General features: G+C 36.0%; 1 pseudogene; it reads left to right on the forward strand.

Moving 5' to 3' along the window:
• The first annotated feature begins 5,363 nt into the window (after positions 1-5,363).
• On the forward strand, positions 5,364-19,427 carry LOC120199387 (annotated as a pseudogene).
• Positions 19,428-19,519: the final 92 nt, after the last annotated feature.

Here is a 19,519-nt window from a genome sequence, read left to right on the forward strand (position 1 = left end):
TTAACAAGGAAAATGTAAAAAAATTCTTAACCAAGGCCTTCGTTCCTATACAACAAACTACTGTTACTTAAAGAAGCTTACCTAATATTGGCAACAGTAATGAGTTCATCGTGTCTTTCAAGAAGTATTGTGTAGAAGCCTCGGAAGTTCAAGCGGTTAAGTTCTGAGCTGTAAAATTCAGAAACCAAATGGATCAGACATTTAAGCCACTTGCTTGCATTAAACAAACAAAATTCGAATAAATCATAAGAAACTACAGTATAAAACATTATGAAGCTCAAGTATCAGCGGTAGGTTATTATGGCCTACTGGCATAGAAACTGAATTGCTACCAGATTAGCTGTAAGAAAGATTAAATGCAGTTAATTTAATAGAAATCTTTAAAATTAGCTAATTCAAACTATCAAACGAATCACACAGAGGAGATAATTTTGCTCCCCTTGGGTGCCGACATAGACATCATACTCCACTGTTTGTTATTACGAGTCACTCCAGCCATAAATTTAAAACACTCAAGTTTAACCACATAAAAATGTGACTTGCAAATGAATGCAAAGTTTAAAGCAATGATTTGCAGAAGAATAAGACACCTTCTACTGAATATAATATCGGCAACAAGATCTCTGCCAGTGCGAGAGTCTTTGACAGTCTCAAAACACTCATGCATCACTTCAAGCGAATTGCTAAGTTTGTAATAATTCTCAACCATGGTTTCATTATCTGAAGGATCAAGATCATGACTCTCTGGCTGCACGGATTTAATTAATGTCCATGTTAGATTGTCTGATCCAATAGGAATTGGTCTCCCTAAAAGCTCACTAAGGCCCAAAGATATCTGCAACGAAAAAACAATTGTAAGAACTCAAAAAGTTACTGAAGACGAGAAATAACTTGTGCCCCAAGAAAGAAAGAAATAGCAGTAGCCATCACTCGAAGATGCACTACACAAATTAAAAAAATAAAGCTGATTGAAAGTACTTCTTCACACTTTTTGCTGCAAAACCAATTTTCTTTTGCACATATTCCCAACCTATCTGCCCGTGCACTGCTTATGCAGCCAACATGATCTGCATCAAATCCACAAAAAAAATTATAAATAAACTAATGGACTTTGAGTTATCAACAAATACAGAATTAACCTACATTTATGCGAACACTGAGCACACATGAAAAGTCTGTCATCCACCATATTTGCACCATCTTTAAGATTGTGTTGACCACAAATCCCACAGCAACATGATGGACAGAACCAATCACCATCTGGAACAGTCTGACAGACAATTTCAAAACACGAAATCAAAGATCTGTAGGATTTAAGAGAATGGAATAAAAGCATATTACAATGAGAATGAACTGATAATAAAAACAAAAGTGATACCTTTAAACCAAGGCAGTTTTTATGGAATGAGGATGGACATTGATCACATAAAATTAGTTCACCCCCATATTGACAAACAGAACAAATGTCATCATTCTTGTCCATTCGGCGATTGCGTGTCAACTGGGAATTCATCTTTTTTCCAAACTTCACTCTACTGTTTTCTATTACTTGCATCTGGCAGTCCAATAGAGACCTTCCATCTTCCAAGAATATCTTGGCAGCTGGTCTGTGGTTGTCACCGCCACCATGTGCTACGAAACCACCAAGAGTGTATACCTTGCCACAACATTTGCACATAATTCCATTACGAGTTATCCTCCCTTCTGCTTTTAACCTCTGTCCCTTCCTCCAGTAATGTACTTTTGACCGTGGCAAAACAATATTTTTTATCTATTAACCAAGACAGCGCAGTTCGTGGATTTTGATGCAGTGAACTAGGAGTTACAATCTGCTGCACTCTTTTGGTTGATCGTAGCACACGGTTATGTTGACTACCTTTAAGATTCTCTCTTAGTTTGACCAATGTCGCAGGTGGCTTTTCACCTTTCAATCTTGAGATGCTAGTGTATTTAACAGGTAAGTCAGCTCGGCCTTTTTTTAAGTCAAATGCAAGAAATGATGAACTATCCCTTCTCTTCCTTTTAGGCTTTTGAGTTCTCTGACTGACTCTACTTTTCTCAACAACATTTCTTCTCTCAAATCTTGAATAATACTTCTTGGACCAGTTTCCAGATTCAGTATTTGATGGCATTGAGCTTCTCTGGATATCCACAATTGCAAGCGCAGAAGAAAGCTTTTCACTTGCTAACTGACATTCAATCTCCTCAACAGCATTAATCTTTTCCACTGGTTTAGGAGTAGCATCAGTTTGAGAAACTACACCTTCTTTTATACAGTTTTTGCAGGCTTCCCGAAGTGACTGGTACGTCCTTCCTCTTGGTGAAGTGTAGCACAAATAGAGCCTTCCATTACTGGAAGCATAGTGAACCACCCAACCCAACCATGAGAGATGCTTTTTTGCCTTTACTGTCATATGACTTCTCTTGCATCTGCGAATCTCATCCAATTCAGCCTTAGACCAGTCCAAAACAGCTTCAGGGCAATATTCTGGTTCAACAAAAAGTCGCCTGATGTTTGGTTCAATATCGCATAGATGGTTGATGTTTGGTTCAACATCTTTGGTGTTTGAACAAATATGCTTTCTTGAGTGATCGGTCAGATCTAAACAGATCTGATAAAGAGAGTAATAAAGGTGCCCAGTAGGTGAGACGTATCGCCATCTGATAAGTTTTCCATCTTGCTTAGACTCCATTTTCCATCCCTGATATAGAAGATGCTTCCTAACATTAGTTAACAGAGAATTATTGGGTTTCTTACCAGCATGAATGTATTTGGCAATGGCATCAGGACATGACTCTGCTTTAGAAACAAGCTCAGTGTCCGCAGGCATCCATGTTGCAGTTACATTGAGCCCTGCATGTTTAGCCCTCCTTTCAGCCATATCTGTATCAGTTCCAGAAAATTCTTCATTGCTAGTTACAGAACAGATGCAGGAAATTCCATCTGCAACAGAAGGTGAGACCATCAAAGCCTCAGGTAAACTACAGACAGAATTATCAACACAGGGTTCGTTAGGTTTGGCCAAAACATTGTTACCATCCTTGAAAACGTGCATCAACTGACCAGAACTAGGTTTGTTTTGACTCGGCGGAATTATAGCTGTGTCTGGACTCAACAAAGTAATGTTAACTTGATTCTTAACAAGAACAAAAGTGTCACCTAAATTTGCATCAGTACCCATACTAACATCTGCATCTGGTATATCAAGCTCCTCTTGCGATTCTGATTCTGGTTGGGAGGAACCAGGAAGGCCTAATACCTTGACCAAATGATCCACAGTGATTTTATGGTTATCTTTTATTACTTCCAGGACCAACTCTTTCCACAAAGATTCACAAGAAAATGTCCACTCTCTAACATTGTGAAAATCCTCTTTCTCCCGTAAATCATACCAAAATTGTTTCACAGAGACAGAAAGAAACCACTCTTGCCCATATTGTTCAATCAACTCAAGAAACAACCAGGTTCCACGTTGCTGCCACTCCTCTTTGAAGTCATTCCAATCTTGAGTAATCCTTAACTTGTCGATTTCAGCAGTCATTTCATCACCCAAATCAGGGAAGAAAACTCTCCTCTTCTCTGAATCATATTCATGGTCCAAAATCACACCTTCCCACCAAGCATCGTTATACCATACATCAATGCAGAGCCCGTAGGAAAGATTCCATTTGCAGAACTCTAGTTTAGGTGGCAATTTCCTCATAGTTGCCCGACAGTTATGGCGAGTCTCACACGGACAAGAAAATACATTCATTACAGGAGAAACAGTCACGATGTCGACAAGCCTATCAGAACCATCATCAAGAAGAAAATGATCATACTTTACGTGACACCCTCGCTTATCCCATGAAATAACAGTTCCTTGATGCCATGAACCCTGAAACCCTTCTTCAACACTCCTCACCTACAAAATTCAAATTCATATTCGAAATTTAAATGATCAAAACAATATTCATATTCTGAAACAATTAGATATTCATATTCAAAATTTAAATGATCAAAACAAGGACTCGAGAATTCTCAAATCTGAAACAATATGCTAATGAACATTGCATGGCAACCAAACAGACACTAAGCCACGCTTATGCGCGCATTATCAATGAGATAAACAATTAAACAGCAGAATGCTGCTCTAATAACACAGATTAAAAGAATCCGAAACTTTCATCAATAGAGAAAACCGAATACATCCCAATTCTACCATTCCAAAAAAAAAATCAATAAAAAAAACCCGACAATAAGCAAACTCTATGAGACCCAAGAAAATTACAACCCAGAATCTGAAGAAAAAAAAATAACGATAATGGGAATAGCCGCATTACCTCAACTTTTTCGTTAATATCAAATTTCTTTCTTTCAGAAATTCTCATACGTTTCCGTTTCCTCCAAACGGAGCCTCTGTCTTCTAAAACACCGATTGCCGCCATCGGAGACCCCAAAAGTATGGGGGGGGGGAACACTTGATACCCTTACAACGGAAGTACGTTATTGAGTCGTAACTGAAAAAAGGGGTATAAAAACAACAGCTTATTTATAATATACAGAGAGAGAACAATTAATTTGATCCCTTTTTTTCTTTATGCTTTCTCGTCAAGTAATGAGTTTTCTACTCTTCTCTCTTTAGTTTCTAAAATCTCAAACCCTCCTTTTGCATGTAATATCAAGCTGTTCATCAATTCGGAGCCGTCAAGGAACGGTTGAGATCCATTAATCTACCGTCTCCTGGTCTCTAGGTTGTACACAAAAAATAAGATAATATTTACTTAAATTCAAAAAATATATATTTATAATATATTACTTGGTCATCAAGAAATCTTATTCATTAAAATTTGCAAGGTATCCATCAATATCTATTACATTAAATAGATTTAACAATAAAATAATCTGTCTCATATAACATACAAATCTTGTTTATTTTTATTATCATGAATTATTTATGTAAACTAAATATATAATTGATATGATCAATGGAATACTTTTATCACATGTATGCATTACATATCATACAAAATAAGATGAGAAATTGTGTGAGTGCAAAAAGCTTATTCCCAATGAAGAATAATAGTAGTACGTTCATGTTTTATGTGATACTTTTTCTCACAATCCTTTAGCATTGTTACATGCCCAAGTCAGCTCTTGTCCCAATTCCAAAACCGGAATCAACAAGCTATAAATGCGAGAAAGATTGCTAATATAAGAACTGAAATAAGAACTAGTTATTTATGGCTTCGTTCCTTTCTAGTGTTTGATGAAATCCGTGTTCTCGAAAAGCACTGGACAAGGTTTAAAAGATTGCTCATATTCTTTACCTTCATGTATTAACAGCAAATTAAGGAAGATCTGAGCGTAAAACCGGTGAAAAAAATGCTGGACTCCGAGAGGTAACTTTGTAGCTACTTTTCCCCCAATGTGCCTTTTTAATTTTGAGCAATCAATGAATAATATTGAATTAGTTTTTCTTTACTTTATTTCAAGATGTTGAGCAAATGAGGGCTGTGAAGGAAGCTCTACATGTTTCAACAGCTCCATCAACTGTTGTGTGCCGTGAAGATGAGCAAAAAAGGGTTTTGGATTTTGCAAGCCATGTGTCGAACACGAGAAAGCTGGGAGCTTGTATGTATGTGGCTGTCCGGGGACCGGGAAATTTTTATCAATGGAGAAAGTAAAACAGCGAGTTATTGATTGGGCAAAAATGGTAAGCTCATTGTATATAGCCTCTTCTACCTTGAATTATTATTGAAGTGAGTTATCATTTTCAGTTATTCCTTTTTGTAACAGGAAGGTTTGCAGCCACCTGAAATATTAGCATTGAGTTGCACTTCTTTAGCAAATACATCTGTGATTTTTAGTAAGGTATTGTTTCAAGACCTTAACAATATTTAAAGCTTTCTTGCCTGATGATTGTCTTGGCAGATTCTTGGGATGCACCAATCAAAGAAGAAAATTACAGGCTCAACATCACCGTTACAACATCTACAAAACCTGTATTCTAACGAGCAGGTGCCATCGGACTCAAAGATGATGTGAGAAAAATGCCCTTTCTGGAATGAAGCATTTTAATTCCCCCTTTATTTTTTGCAGGTTAATTATTGCTGATGAATTGGATTATTTGATTACAAGGGATAGGGCAGTACTTCATGATCTTTTCATGTTTACAACTTTTCCCTTCTCAAGATGTATATTGATAGGTTACATTCATTCCAACTATGCATTATGAAGATGCTTATTTCTATGTCGCTTGTCTTGATTCATGCCGACATTCATTCAAGATTTTATTTTTATTTATTTGCTGCAGGAATAGCAAATTCCATTGATCTAGCTGATAGGTTTCTTCCAAGACTCAAATCATTGAACTGTGAGTTCTTTACTTTAATTACTTTGGCTGACACTGATATAAAGTTTGATTATATGATAGAAATTTTATTTTCTTGAAGTTATCCTTTCTTCTGAAGTAGCTATAACTTTAGCTTGTCCTTATTTGTTCAACTATAAATTGTGAATTGTCATCTGGCTTCTTCCTAGTTATCCCTCCTAAGAACCAGAGCTAAGAATGAAAGCATCTAGAGTATGGTCTTATATTTACTGGTCTGGGGTTATGGGGTTACTTCTAAATTGTTACTGTTATTTTATTGCTTTGCTGATATTAACCTCAACGATTGCTTTCTAGTCCCTTATATATTAGTAGCTACTTGCAATGATGCAATATTGGATACTTAGCTGTTCTGGATGTGATTCTAATTTATTAAACTACCACTTCTCTATGTTAGGCAAGCGTACGGTGGTAACCTTCCGTGCTTATTCTAAAGATCAAATCCTTTCAATGCTTCAGGAGAGTCTCTTGGTAATTACTAGTCCCACTTTCACTCCTGGTTCTTAATTACTTGGAGTTTGATTTGTGACGCTTGCTCAAACTGTCAACAGTCACTTTCGTCCGTTCTCGTTTTATTATATATTATATTATTAGTGGTAGTATTAGTATTATTATTATTAAATTATTACAAGACCCAAAGGACAAGACCCGAAAGCCCGTTTTACTAGTCTAACCCGCACCACGCCCATAACCGATCCAGTCCAACCCGCACCAGGACCAGAACCGATCCAGTCCAACCCGCACCAGGCCCAGAACCGATCCAGTCCAGACTCAGGAGCCCAACAGATGACTCAGGAGCCCAACAGATGACCCAGGAGCCCAACAGATGATCCAGGAGGCCCAAAAGTAGATTCAGGCCTGAAAAGCCAGAGACCCATCTAGGGTTTCATCATCTTCTCAAGTAGCCGCCAGCAACCATCACCATTAGATCTAGAGAGATCTAACAGTCCACAGATCATCCAGCAGAAACCCTAGGGTTTCATTACACCCTAGGGTCTATTCCGGCTGCACCTCCAGGTGCTCTAATCCAACACTGTCACACCACCACCGCCTCAACGGAAGGATCCAGAAGATGGAAGACAGCCGCACAGTTAATCGATCTAGGGTGAGTTACCACCGTAGCTCCGGTGACTCACCGAAAAGCCATCATTACAGTCGATTTCCAAGCCCTATAAAAGGTCGTCGATCCTGCAAGTAAAACAGGGTAACAAAAAACAAAGAGAGAGAGACAAAGAAACAAATAAATAACGAGCAACGAGTGAGGAGATAAGACTTAACTAACCTCCGGAGCCTCCACGTGCCATCGGAGACGTTGTTACAACCGAGGTAAAAGCTTCGGTTTTATTTAGATATAGGGTGATTTAAAGGCTTTGTATGAAGAATAAGGGCCATATATGAGTTGAGAGAAAATCGGTAAGCATTTTGGTGTATTTAGGTAATTTTCGGCCACTGGCGATGACGGACGGCGACGGTGATAGGTGACCGGCCGGATTCCCTCCGGTAAGAGAATCCTAGAGAGAGGTTAGAGCCAAATGAGAGAAATGGCCCTCTTGGGCCGGTTTTGGGCTATAAATATCCTCCCCGAATGGCGTCGTTTTCGGGATGGATTGTTTGTGTAATTTCAGTAATAGTTTAACCTTGTCTGTGGTCCCTCTGTTTTTGTAATCCTTCAATTTTAGTCACCAAATCATGTTTTCATGCATTTTAATTTGGTTCTCGCATTTTATTTACTTTTATTTTAGTCTCTAATTATATTTACATATATTTTAAGGTAAAATATATTTAGTCCCTATTACTTTTATAATTTATATTTCAATCCTGTATTAATATTTAGGTAAAATTGCACTAATAGTACCTATATTTCATGATATTTCAATTTGGATATTTTACAATCTATTCCCTAAGCTTTAATATTTTAAATATTTTAAATAACTAAAGGATTATTTATATTTACAATATATAATATATTAGGTATTTACAATAATATTTTTTATTTGCATAATTTAATGATTAAATTAAATACAAATTTATTAGTTTAGTGCAAATAAATTAGTTAATAAGCAAATGTACCAATTTTGGGCGTTGTGGGGGTGTTAATCCTTCCCCACACGTAACCGACTCCCAAACTCATTTTCTGGTAAGCATACCATTTTTGTGTTATTTTAATATTATTCTTATGAATTTTATTAAAATAACATAACATTTTGGTGACCAATCACACCTCGATAAATGATTGGTGGCGACTCTTCAAATTAGTGTTTTATCTTATGTCAGAAGATAAACACTTATATTTTTTCGAGACAGCTACACTTGTATGTACAAATTTGTTTTTTTGTCAGGAAAATAGAGTCAAGCCACCAGTTTATTAATTAATTGTCTTTGCAATTAAATTATAAATTTGTTTTAATTTAGTTTTTTCTCTTGATTGTTTTAATAACCATTTTTGTATAAATAGTTGTACTAACTTGTTTTTTATGTTTTCAGATTTAATTAGGGTCTTTAAAATAAATTAGTAGGGTGTATATTGTTTTTCTTTTTATGTTTTTCCTCACACACTGTGCACTGCATTTCATGACATGAGCTAAAACCCCGCTCTTATCCTATTTAGCTTGAATGAGAAAATATTCTCTCGTGTGGTTTTCACCTCCGTATGGGATAGGGGACCATTCCTTGAGCTCACACCTTATGTTCCTCGTGTGGTTTTGACCTCCGTATAGACATAAGGAAGTGTGTTCCTTCAAATTGAACTCGATCCGAAAGTCTGTAATGGACCAGAATTGAGGGCTTGGCAGTCCAAGGGGGCACCAACAAAGGACAATTCGTTGATCCTTTTTACCTTAGAGTCATAACTCAGCATGTAGTAAACCTAGAACTTGAATCTAGGCGGAGCCTAACCCAAATGAGTCTTGTAAGGTTAACACCCAAGGAAAAGCATGTTGAGTCTTTTAATTTACTTAGTATTACTTTATTTTCTAAATAAATGCATGCGAACTAAAATCATGTGGTTAGGTTTATTTTTTTCTGAACGAAGCATGGAACTAGAAAGCATAAATGTATAGATACCATGATGGATAAAATTTTTCCTTTCCATTAATTGGTACTAACCATTTTTTTTATTTTTATATATTATGTAAATACATTTTATTTTCCTCTACATTGTTTATATTGATTTCTTTTGTTTGCATTGCATAATCATAGTATAATCAAGAGTGTTGATTCAAGAGTGATCATCGAAATCAAAGGTTTTCATTATGGATAAAGGGTTTCATTATCAAATAAATTATAACGCAACCAAGGACTGGTATCTTGAGGAAACTCTAAAAGTGGAAAGCTATGTACCTAAAGATCCTGTTAGATTTGTACCAAAAGTATTCTACGGTAAGAGTATCAATAGAATCATTCAGAAAGAAGAAAGTTTTTATGAAGCTCAAACCCGTTTTTGGAAGAATGAAAACAAGAAATTGAACACAGAGGTAGAAGCCATGCGTAATGATTTTTGAATGGTCATTCAAGCCTTTGAAAATGATGGCATAGGAAATACCCCGGAAGAATGGACAACAGGGATCAGTAAACTGAAAAATGATGTTGAGCAATGGAGAAATAATGAAAAGATACATGAAGATCAAGTAAAGAAATTCTCTTATGACTTACAGATTGCAGAAGAAATGCGCAATACAACCATCATCAATTTGGGAAAATGTCAAGCTGAAAATCATATAATGAAGAAGACTATAGATAATGTGGAAGCTTCATATCAGTTTTGCCAGTTTAAGATTGATGCTGAATTAAAAGCCAATAGAGCCCAAAACCACACATTGATGAAAATGGTAAATGATTATGGAGATCTTGTACAAGAACTTCTTGAACACAAAGGCTCTTTTATAAAGGAAAATGAACAATATTGTCTACAACTCCGAGAGATGGCATGTAAGATTTAGGAAAAAGATAATGACATGAAGGAAGTTGTTGTCTATGCAAGCAATGTGGCCCACAAGCTGATAGACTTGGCTGACTTTACAAGGGAATTGAAGCAGATTGACAACTCAACTCTTGATCATGAATGGAAATTAACTTGGCTTTTTAAGGAGATAGAGAAGTTAGGAGGAAAAGTTATCCCTTATATGTAAAGTTATTTTGGATGTACTAAAAACCTTTTGTGTTCAATGAAAGCTGTTTTAAGATGATCATTCTTGAATGACACCCTTTTGTGTTGCATAATTTGCATTATAATTTTTGTATTTATGCATTTTTTGCATTTACATTCACAGTTATTGTATAACAAGCATAACATGTGTCAATCATGAAAACATGGGAGTAATCTGTGAAAGATGATATGACAGAAGTTCCTGGGGCATATCGATAAAAGATTTGAAGCTGTGAATGAAATATCAGCACGAGTGGGTAGTATTGAGAAAATCCAAAAGCAACTTGTAAAAACTCAACAAGAGATGATTGATCAAGCAGAAAAGTTCCAGAATGAGTCAAGAGAACAAATGATCAAATTAATGGACATGGTGAATATCGTGATTCATGGAGAAAACCCTTAGAGGATCCAGTTACAAAGGATTTGGATGAAATTATAAACGATGGTGTGTAACAAAGGTAAGGAAGATAAATGATAAGGAACTTTTAGAAGAACGTGGAAATCCAATACAGCTCCAAAAATTGGGTATGATCTCAGAAAATGCGACAGAAATCAAATTGGAAAAAACATAAATTAAGGGTGAAACCTTTAATACAGTTGAGTTGGCGTCAAAGAAAAGAAGCATGGAAGAGGACCAAATACCATTGAAGAATGCTAAAAAGAGCAAAAAGGAAAAAATATATGACACATCTTATTCCAATTCCTATTTCATATTCAGAATTGTTACCCTTTCTCTTTGAAAATAATCTTGTAACACTCATTCCTCCTATTACTTATTTGCGTTCAGAGTGCCAAGATGTCAAAAATTCATGCAATTATCATTCTGGAGATTTTAGCCACTCTACGGAAAATTGTATAATTCTAAGATTAAAGGTCCAAAATCTTATTGCAGAATGGTTGTTATGTTTTGAAAATAGAAAACCTAAACTCATCAGAAGCTCAAAACTGGTCGAGGAAAAGAGATCTTCAAATCACCATCTCTCTCATGATGTTGGTCAAGAGTCAAACATTCAAAGTAAACATTTTGGTCATCAGTCACAATGTCTTCAAGAAAGAAAAGTAAACAATTGTAACGAGACAGTAATGTCAAAAGAGATTCTACCCAAGTTTACTTCAATCTCGTACAGCAAGTTATACCCCGAGTTACTCAAAGCCCAACTTATTACCCCATGTCTGGCTAAACCATTGTTTCTTCCTTACTCGAGTTGGTATAATGAGAAAATCTCTTGTGAATATCATGCTGGAATCCGAGGACACTCCATTGAGAATTGTGGTAACTTCAAACGACGAGTTCGAGACCTTTTAGTTCATAGAATCATAGAAGTAGATGTTAACAGTCAATCCATTTGGGTCAGACAATTAGGATTCAACCCCCACAATGAAGCAAATAAGGTCAACGCAAGTGAAGTTCATACAATAGATGTATTGAAAAGAAAAAAGGCAAAATTAAGAAGAAGTGGTAATTCGAGACTGGCCTATATGAGAAGAAATGGGGCGGATGCAACCCTGAAGACACCTCAACACCATCATATTTTTTGAAAACAAGTGAGGTAGGGGGTAATTTAGAGTCTGCTGAATAATACCCGATTGTAGCCGCGATGAGCGTCTAGAACCAGGACACAACTATCATCACCAAAGAAAATTTTTTGGAACTAAACTTGAGCCTAATTTCCAGTCGGGGAAGGAAAAGATAATGATGGGATTTGATCAAAAAGTGTTAAGAAGTAGAGATTTGTGCATATGAAGGTTTGTTCAGAGATGTTACCCAAGGAATGATTAAGAAATGGGGGTAAATGCAACAAAGATCCTGGTCCGATTACACACCTAACATTCTAAGAGTAATGAGGCAGTTAGATAAATAAGTAGAAGTTGTTATCTACCATTATAATACCTTTCATTTTAAGCATCTTGTTTGAAGTGTTTGTTCCTTTCTCTTTCTTTTTTGTAATAAATAAATTTATATTGCTTTTAAGGTTATGAGCATTGAATAAAATCTTGCAGTTCTTTGAATATTACTGGATTAAAAACTCTTTATGATTAGAGTTATACAAATCTTTGACAAAGTATCAAGATTGAAAACTGGTAAAACAAGGACCTTGACCTTACCTTAGAAGAAATACACCAAACACCATGCCACCCTACAAATATGAGAAAGCCTTCTCTATTGCAATGAATTAGGAAAAAATGACTTGGTATTTACATATAGGAGCAGACAACATGGGGCATCTTTTGTGTAACATTGCTAGACTACTTTCTATTGATGACGTTAGATGCCAGTTGCTTGGGAATTGAACTCTAACGATGAGATTTTTTGACTTTCAACAAACACATAGACTATAACAGGTTCTTCTTAACAGCTTAAGAAGTCGGAGCCATATACCCATGTATATTCAATAAAGCATAGCTATTCCACTAAGGCAATTGGTTTTAGAGGAAACTCAAAAACCCCAACTTTATGAATAGATTATGTTCAAAACATGATATTGTTCAAGTATTGCTCCACTGTGATTGTCAAGTCGAAGACTTATGATGAGATAAACCCTTCAGCTAGCCCAATAAAGGCAAGTTTCAATAAAGTTAAATTCAGCTAGCCAAAATGGCAAAAGGTTACTGTATAAGAAGTTGTTGTAAGGGAATTGAGAAACACCTGTTATAGTCAACTTCACACACGTGCACACAGAAATTTCATTTTTAGACCGATATTTTTGCACTACCTTGGTTAAAGGAGTCTACATGGAAGATTTTAGAGAACCGAAATAGAGGTATTCTAGAAAGTCTAGTAACTGGCTATGCTAGTGCATTTTGTCTACATCCGGTTAAAATACCAAGTCAAGAAAGTGAGGCATGTGGCAATGTTCATAAGAGTGAGAGAAGAGTGACATCTTAAATATGTAACCATAGAAATAGGAAAGTCAACCTGAAACTAACCCATAAATCTTGATACTTGTCAAAGAATTATGTCTCTTAAACATTAAAGAGTTGTTGATTCTTTTGATATTTTTTGAATTCATGCTTATGATTTGATTCTATTGTGAAACTGTAAGAGGCAATCTTTTACAAAATTCTTTCATTCTTTGATAAAGAAATGAGGAAAAACATTTTCAAACAGGACAGTCTCAAATGAAAAAACTTTTAAAGCAGTTGATGCTCATTATACCCCTACGGAAGGAAGAAAGACAATGAGCTAAATGATAAAGCATTTCACATTCTTTGAAGCAAGTGGTCCGAGAAACCAAAAAGTCTGGAGAATTAAACTTATAACATTCCTTTTGTGATAACCCATCAAAAAGGATTACCCTATTCAAGAGGGGAACATATCTCAGTGCATAGCAAAAAGGAAATAATGTAACCAGTCAAGAAAAAGGAAAAGAATCCCTCAAGTTACTTAATAATATTGTTGTTTAGTAGCACTAGAATGAGGGCATTCAAGATTAAGAGATTTTGGCACGAATAGAGACACGAGTACCCATGATGGGGCATTATCAAAGTTAGATCTCGTGGATCACGAGATTCAAATCAAACAGACATTGAGAGTGAACCTTACAACTTAGAATGTTGGGACATATTAAATAAACAGAAGAAATGTTGGGGATATACTGGAAGCCCATGTCAACCATAATAGAATGTTGGGGCATTTTGAAGGCCTATTTTAGACAAAAATGATCCAAGAAGGGTATTTTGAACGATCACATCAGTATGAAAATGTTGAGTGCATTTTTAAACATTCATATCAGCAATTGTTGGGTATGCTTAAGGACTATCATCATTCATAAAGATCATTGATTTGAAAAAATGTTTCCAATGAAATAGAAAGGTATGAAGAATGAAAATGGAAATAGTGACAATGGAACTAACCATATATGATCATTTATTCATCATATGGTTGTATTATTCTGGTGATTTCACCTACATTGAGCTGACAAGTCAAAGAATCCCACTTGTATTCCCAACGAGCTTTGTTCTTTAGTGTCTTTATGATGTCATACAAAGCTCTGAACACTATGCAAAGAGTTTCACTAGTTGAAGTAATTTGGGCAGAAGCCACATGAAATGAGTGTTGTCAAATGTTTTACGAATAAGTGATTATGATGTTGAACCCATTGCGGTCCTATGGTATTCCTATTACTCAAGATGAAGTTTGTCTTCAACCCCAAGATTTAGAAATAAAAAATGATGAAGATTTCTTTCAAAGAAGGGGCACTTGAATTTTAACAACAAGAAATTAGTGCAACCAACTAAGATTAAACATAGGTTGTTGTTAAACATCTCGACATGATATGGTCTAAATAACCTTGTTTGAGATCTGATTAGATGTGGAGACATGAAAGGAATTAGGATAAATACTCATTGTGATGTGTTTCAAGAGTCAAATCAGAACAGATGATGCTCTCCCAAGAGGGTGGATTCTTATTTCAAAGATAGGAGCTTTATTGGATTTCTACACAAGTTCAGGAAAGGAAAGACAATCTTATCAAGGGAAAGAATTTGTTGGGGCAAGAAGAAATTGACACAGTTCAATACTGGCGAAAACGTTCATTAAAGTAAACAAGGAAAAAATGAAGATCACTTTTACTACCATCCCTTCACAGATCAAGAAAACATGCATTTATACATAATACATGTCATTGCATCAAACATTTCATATATACATGCAAATATGTTTGGATGACTTTTTGTCTCTCTTTGATTTGTTTCCTAAAAATCTTCAGTATAGCTTTTTGGGAACATTTTTATAGGAAACTCAATCTTATTCCTTGAGTTAACATTTTTTCTCTGACTCCTCAATAGATTAAGTCATTGACTTCCTTGTGAATAGAAGTCAAACCTTTGTTATTTCTGACTCCCTAGTAGAGTCAATCCTTGACTTCCTTGTGAAGAGAAGTCAACAACGAGATTGGTCCTCCTGGAAAAGTAGCGAATCAAATCAACTTCGAGTCTAATCTTCTCTGAATGAATAAGAACAGATACATCTTCAAAAATTGATCTAAATACCTGAAGCAAAAGCAAAAACTCGAATCTAATCTTTACGAAAGAGTAAGAATCAATCATTCTCAGCCTTCACGGAAGAGTAGTGAAGTTAATCATTCTCAGTCTTCACGAAAGAGTAGTGAAGTAATGCAATTTTAATCTTCACGGAAGAGTAGTGAAGTAATGCAATTCAGCCTTCACGGAAGAGTAATGAAGTCAATCATTCCTATCCTTAACGGAAGAGAGTGTGAAGTAATGCAATTCAACCTTCACGGAAAGTATTGAAGTTAAATCATTCTCAGCCTTCACGAAAGAGTAGCGAAGTAATACAATTCCAACCTTCACGGGAGAGTAGTGAAGTAGAACAACCCAACCTTCATGGAGAGTAGTGAAAGCAAGATCATATTAAAATTGATCTCCATGAAAGTAGTGGAACAGATTTCTCATCAAAGTATGAAGTCAACTGGATGAAAATTTCTTATCTTTTTATCTTTCCTCTATCCTTGTTAACACAAAAATGAGTAAAGAGGGGCTGTCGACAGTCATTTTCATCCGTTCTCATTTTATTATATATTACATATTATATTATATTATTATTATAGTATTAAATTATTACAAGACCCGAAGGCCTAATTACAAGACCCGAAAGCCCGTTTTACAAGTCCAACTCGCATCAGGCCCAGAACCGATCCAGTCCAGACCCAAGAGCCCAACAGATGATCCAGAAGGCCCAAAAGCAGATTCAGGCCCAAAAAGCCCAAGATCCATCTAGGTTTTATCATCTTTCTCTAGTAGCCGCCAGCAACCATCACTGTTGGATCTGGAGAGATCCAACGGTCCATAGATTATCCAGTAGAAACCCTATCATTACACCCTAGGATCTATTCCAGCCGCCGCCTCCAGGTGCTTCAATCCAACGCTGTCACACCACCACCACCTCAACGAAAGGATCCAGAAGATGGAAGACAGTCGCAAAGCTCATCGATCTAGGGTGAGTCACCACCATAGCTCCAGTGACGAAAAGCCATATTTACGGTCGATTTCCAAGCCCTATAAAAGGTCGTCGATCCTACAAGAAAAAGGGGAACAAAAAACGAGAGAGAGAAAGAAATAAAGAAATAACGAGCAAAGAGAGAGAGAAGACTTACCTAATCGCTGGAGCCTCCACGCGCCACGGAGACGTTGTTACAAACCGAGGTAAAAGCTTCGGTTTTATTTAGATCTAGGGCGATCTAAAGGCTTTTAGGAGAATAAGGGCCAGATCTGGGTTGAGAGAAAACCGGCAAGCATTTTGGTGTATTTGGGTAATTTTCAACCACCGTGGATGTGGTCGGCGACGGCGATAGGTGGACGGATTCCCTCCGGTGAGGGAATCCTAGAGAGAGGTTAGAGCTTCTCTATTTAAGAGAGAGAAGCCAAATGAGAGAAATGGCCCTTGGGCCGATTTTGGGCTATAAATACCCTCCCGAACGGTGTCGTTTTGGGGAGGATTGTTTGTGTAATTTCAGTAATGGTTTAACCTTGTCCGTGATCCATTTGTTTTTTGTAATCCTTCAATTTTGGTCATGAATCAAGTTTTTACGCATTTTAATTTGGTTTCTCCGTATTTTATTTACTTTCATTTTAGTCTCTAACTGTATATTTACATATATTTTAGGGTAAAATTGCATATTTAGTCCTTATTATTTTTATAATTTATATTTTAGTCTTGTATTAATATTTAGGTAAAATTTAGTCCTTATTATTTTATAATTTATATTTAGTCCTGTATTAATATTTAGGTAAAATTGCACTAATAGTAACTATATTTCATGATATTTCAATTTGGATATTTTACAATCTATTCCCTAAGCTTTAATATTTTAAATATAAATAACTAAGGATTATTTATATTTACAATATCTAATATATTAGGTATTTCCAGTAATATTTTTTTATTTGTATAATTTATGATTAAATTAAATACAAATTTATTAGTTTACTGCAAAGATATAATTAATAAGCAAATGTACTAATTTTGGGCGTTGTGGGGTGTTAATCCTTCCTCACACGTAACCAACTCCCAAACCCATTTCTGGTAACCAGACCATTTTTTGTTATTTTAATATTATTTTTATGAATTTTATTAAATAACATAACATTTTGGTGACCAATCACACCTCGATATATGATTGGTGGTGACTCTTCAAATTAGTGTTTTATCTTATGTCAGAAGATAAACACTTATATTTTTTCGAGACAGCTACACTTGTGTGTACAAATTTGTTTTTTCGCCGGGCAAATAAACGTCTCGACACTATTATTTTAATGGCTTTCTACTCTAACAGGCACTTCCATACATCGTATTCCATCAGCAAGCATTAGAACTTTGTGCCAGTGAGTTATACGGCTTCTTTTGAAAACCTCTTCACACCTTCAATCAATCTATCAATTGCTAATTGCTTGAAATTAACAGAAAGTTGCAGCTGCATCTGGAGATATGCGGAAAGCTCTTTCTGTTTGTAGGTCAGTGTTTTACCGGAACTTAACAATAATCTGAAGTATTATAGTTCAGTTTTAGCCAATTAGGCCTAGAAGTGATATTAAAATTGACTGCTGATACAGGAATTTAATTTCTTGTGAGATATGTATTATATAGGTCAGTGTTTTACCGGAACTTAACAATAATCTGAAGTATTATATAGTTCAGTTTTAGCCAATTAGGCCTAGAAGTGATATTAAAATTGACTGTGATACAGGAATTTAATTTTTTGTGAGATATGTATATGTTATCTCCCTCCTTGCTTTGAATAGAGTAGGTGTTTTAAATTATTAGCTAATGCTCTTAAGTTGTTCCAGGAGGTGCGGTTGAAATTCTTGAAGCAGAATTAAGGGAAGCTGCAAGTAATTCAAGTTTGACATCAGTAGAGGGGGAGCTCATCAGTCAACAGACTCTACCTGCTCTTGAAATCCGTCCATCACAAGAAATAGTATTGTAAGTGTGTCCAACAGCTTAATGTTATTGTTTCCAAGCTTGAGCTTGTTACATCTGTCTTACACATCGTACTTACCCCGTCACTGCTCCTACAGTTGCTTACACGAGGTGATTGTTTCAGGTGAGGATTGATCATATGGCACTTGCATTATCGAATACATTCAGATCACCTATCATTGACACCATACAGTCTCTTCCTCAGCATCAACAAGTAAGCTTGGAGCCAATAAGGAATACAGCAATCCAATAGTTCATCTTATAGTCATGTCTCTGCTGCTTCAATTTATCTAATGCTGTCAAGTTTGCCTGCAGATTATACTTTGCTCTGCCGTGAAGTATTTCCGTGGTGGGAAGAAGGATACAACTATTGGGGAGGTGTGTTTTTCTTAATGTTTGACAGTGATGTGCTGATTCACTGAGTAGTTGATTAATTGACATAGTTTGTATTTTTCTACAGCTAAATAAATCATATCTGCAAATCAGCACTGATCCCACCAGTTGGAATTTCGGAATTTTCAAGCATGTGCAGAGTGTTAAAAGACCAGGTAACATAAGTATACCTACTCTTAAGGTTTGAACTTAGCTCATAAGGTACCTTTCGCGAGAGGCATAAACTATATCTAACTGGACCAAATATTGAAAGGGAGGTTGACATGATTCATCCATAATACAGGGGATGTTTAAACTGGGCCAGTCTCGTGATGATAAGTTGAAACGAGTAACGCTAAAAGTTGATGAAGCTGACATCCTTTGCTTTGCAGGTATAGATTCATTATTCAGCACAGACAAGATTCTAACTTGTTGAATAATTGACCTAATTCTTAACATTAACCATTTATCTTGAACAGGGAGTTCGATTATTTTGGAACTGTCTTCAGTAGTTTTACAGAAACGTAATATAGGACTTGTGATAGCTTTGATATGGTGGCACAGACAAGAGTCATTAATCGTAGGTGGTGGTCAAGTTTAGTGCGCTTCAGCATTGCAACGGTTAAGTCCATGTCAACCTGTAAGGGGAGTGACAAGGTACTATTGGCTATTCGGCCACTGTTTCCAGCAGGA

The sequence above is a fragment of the Hibiscus syriacus genome, unplaced genomic scaffold (genome assembly GCF_006381635.1).
Source record: "Hibiscus syriacus cultivar Baekdansim isolate YM2019G1 unplaced genomic scaffold, ASM638163v2 tig00000340_pilon, whole genome shotgun sequence".
NCBI classification, from domain to species: Eukaryota; Viridiplantae; Streptophyta; class Magnoliopsida; order Malvales; family Malvaceae; genus Hibiscus; species Hibiscus syriacus.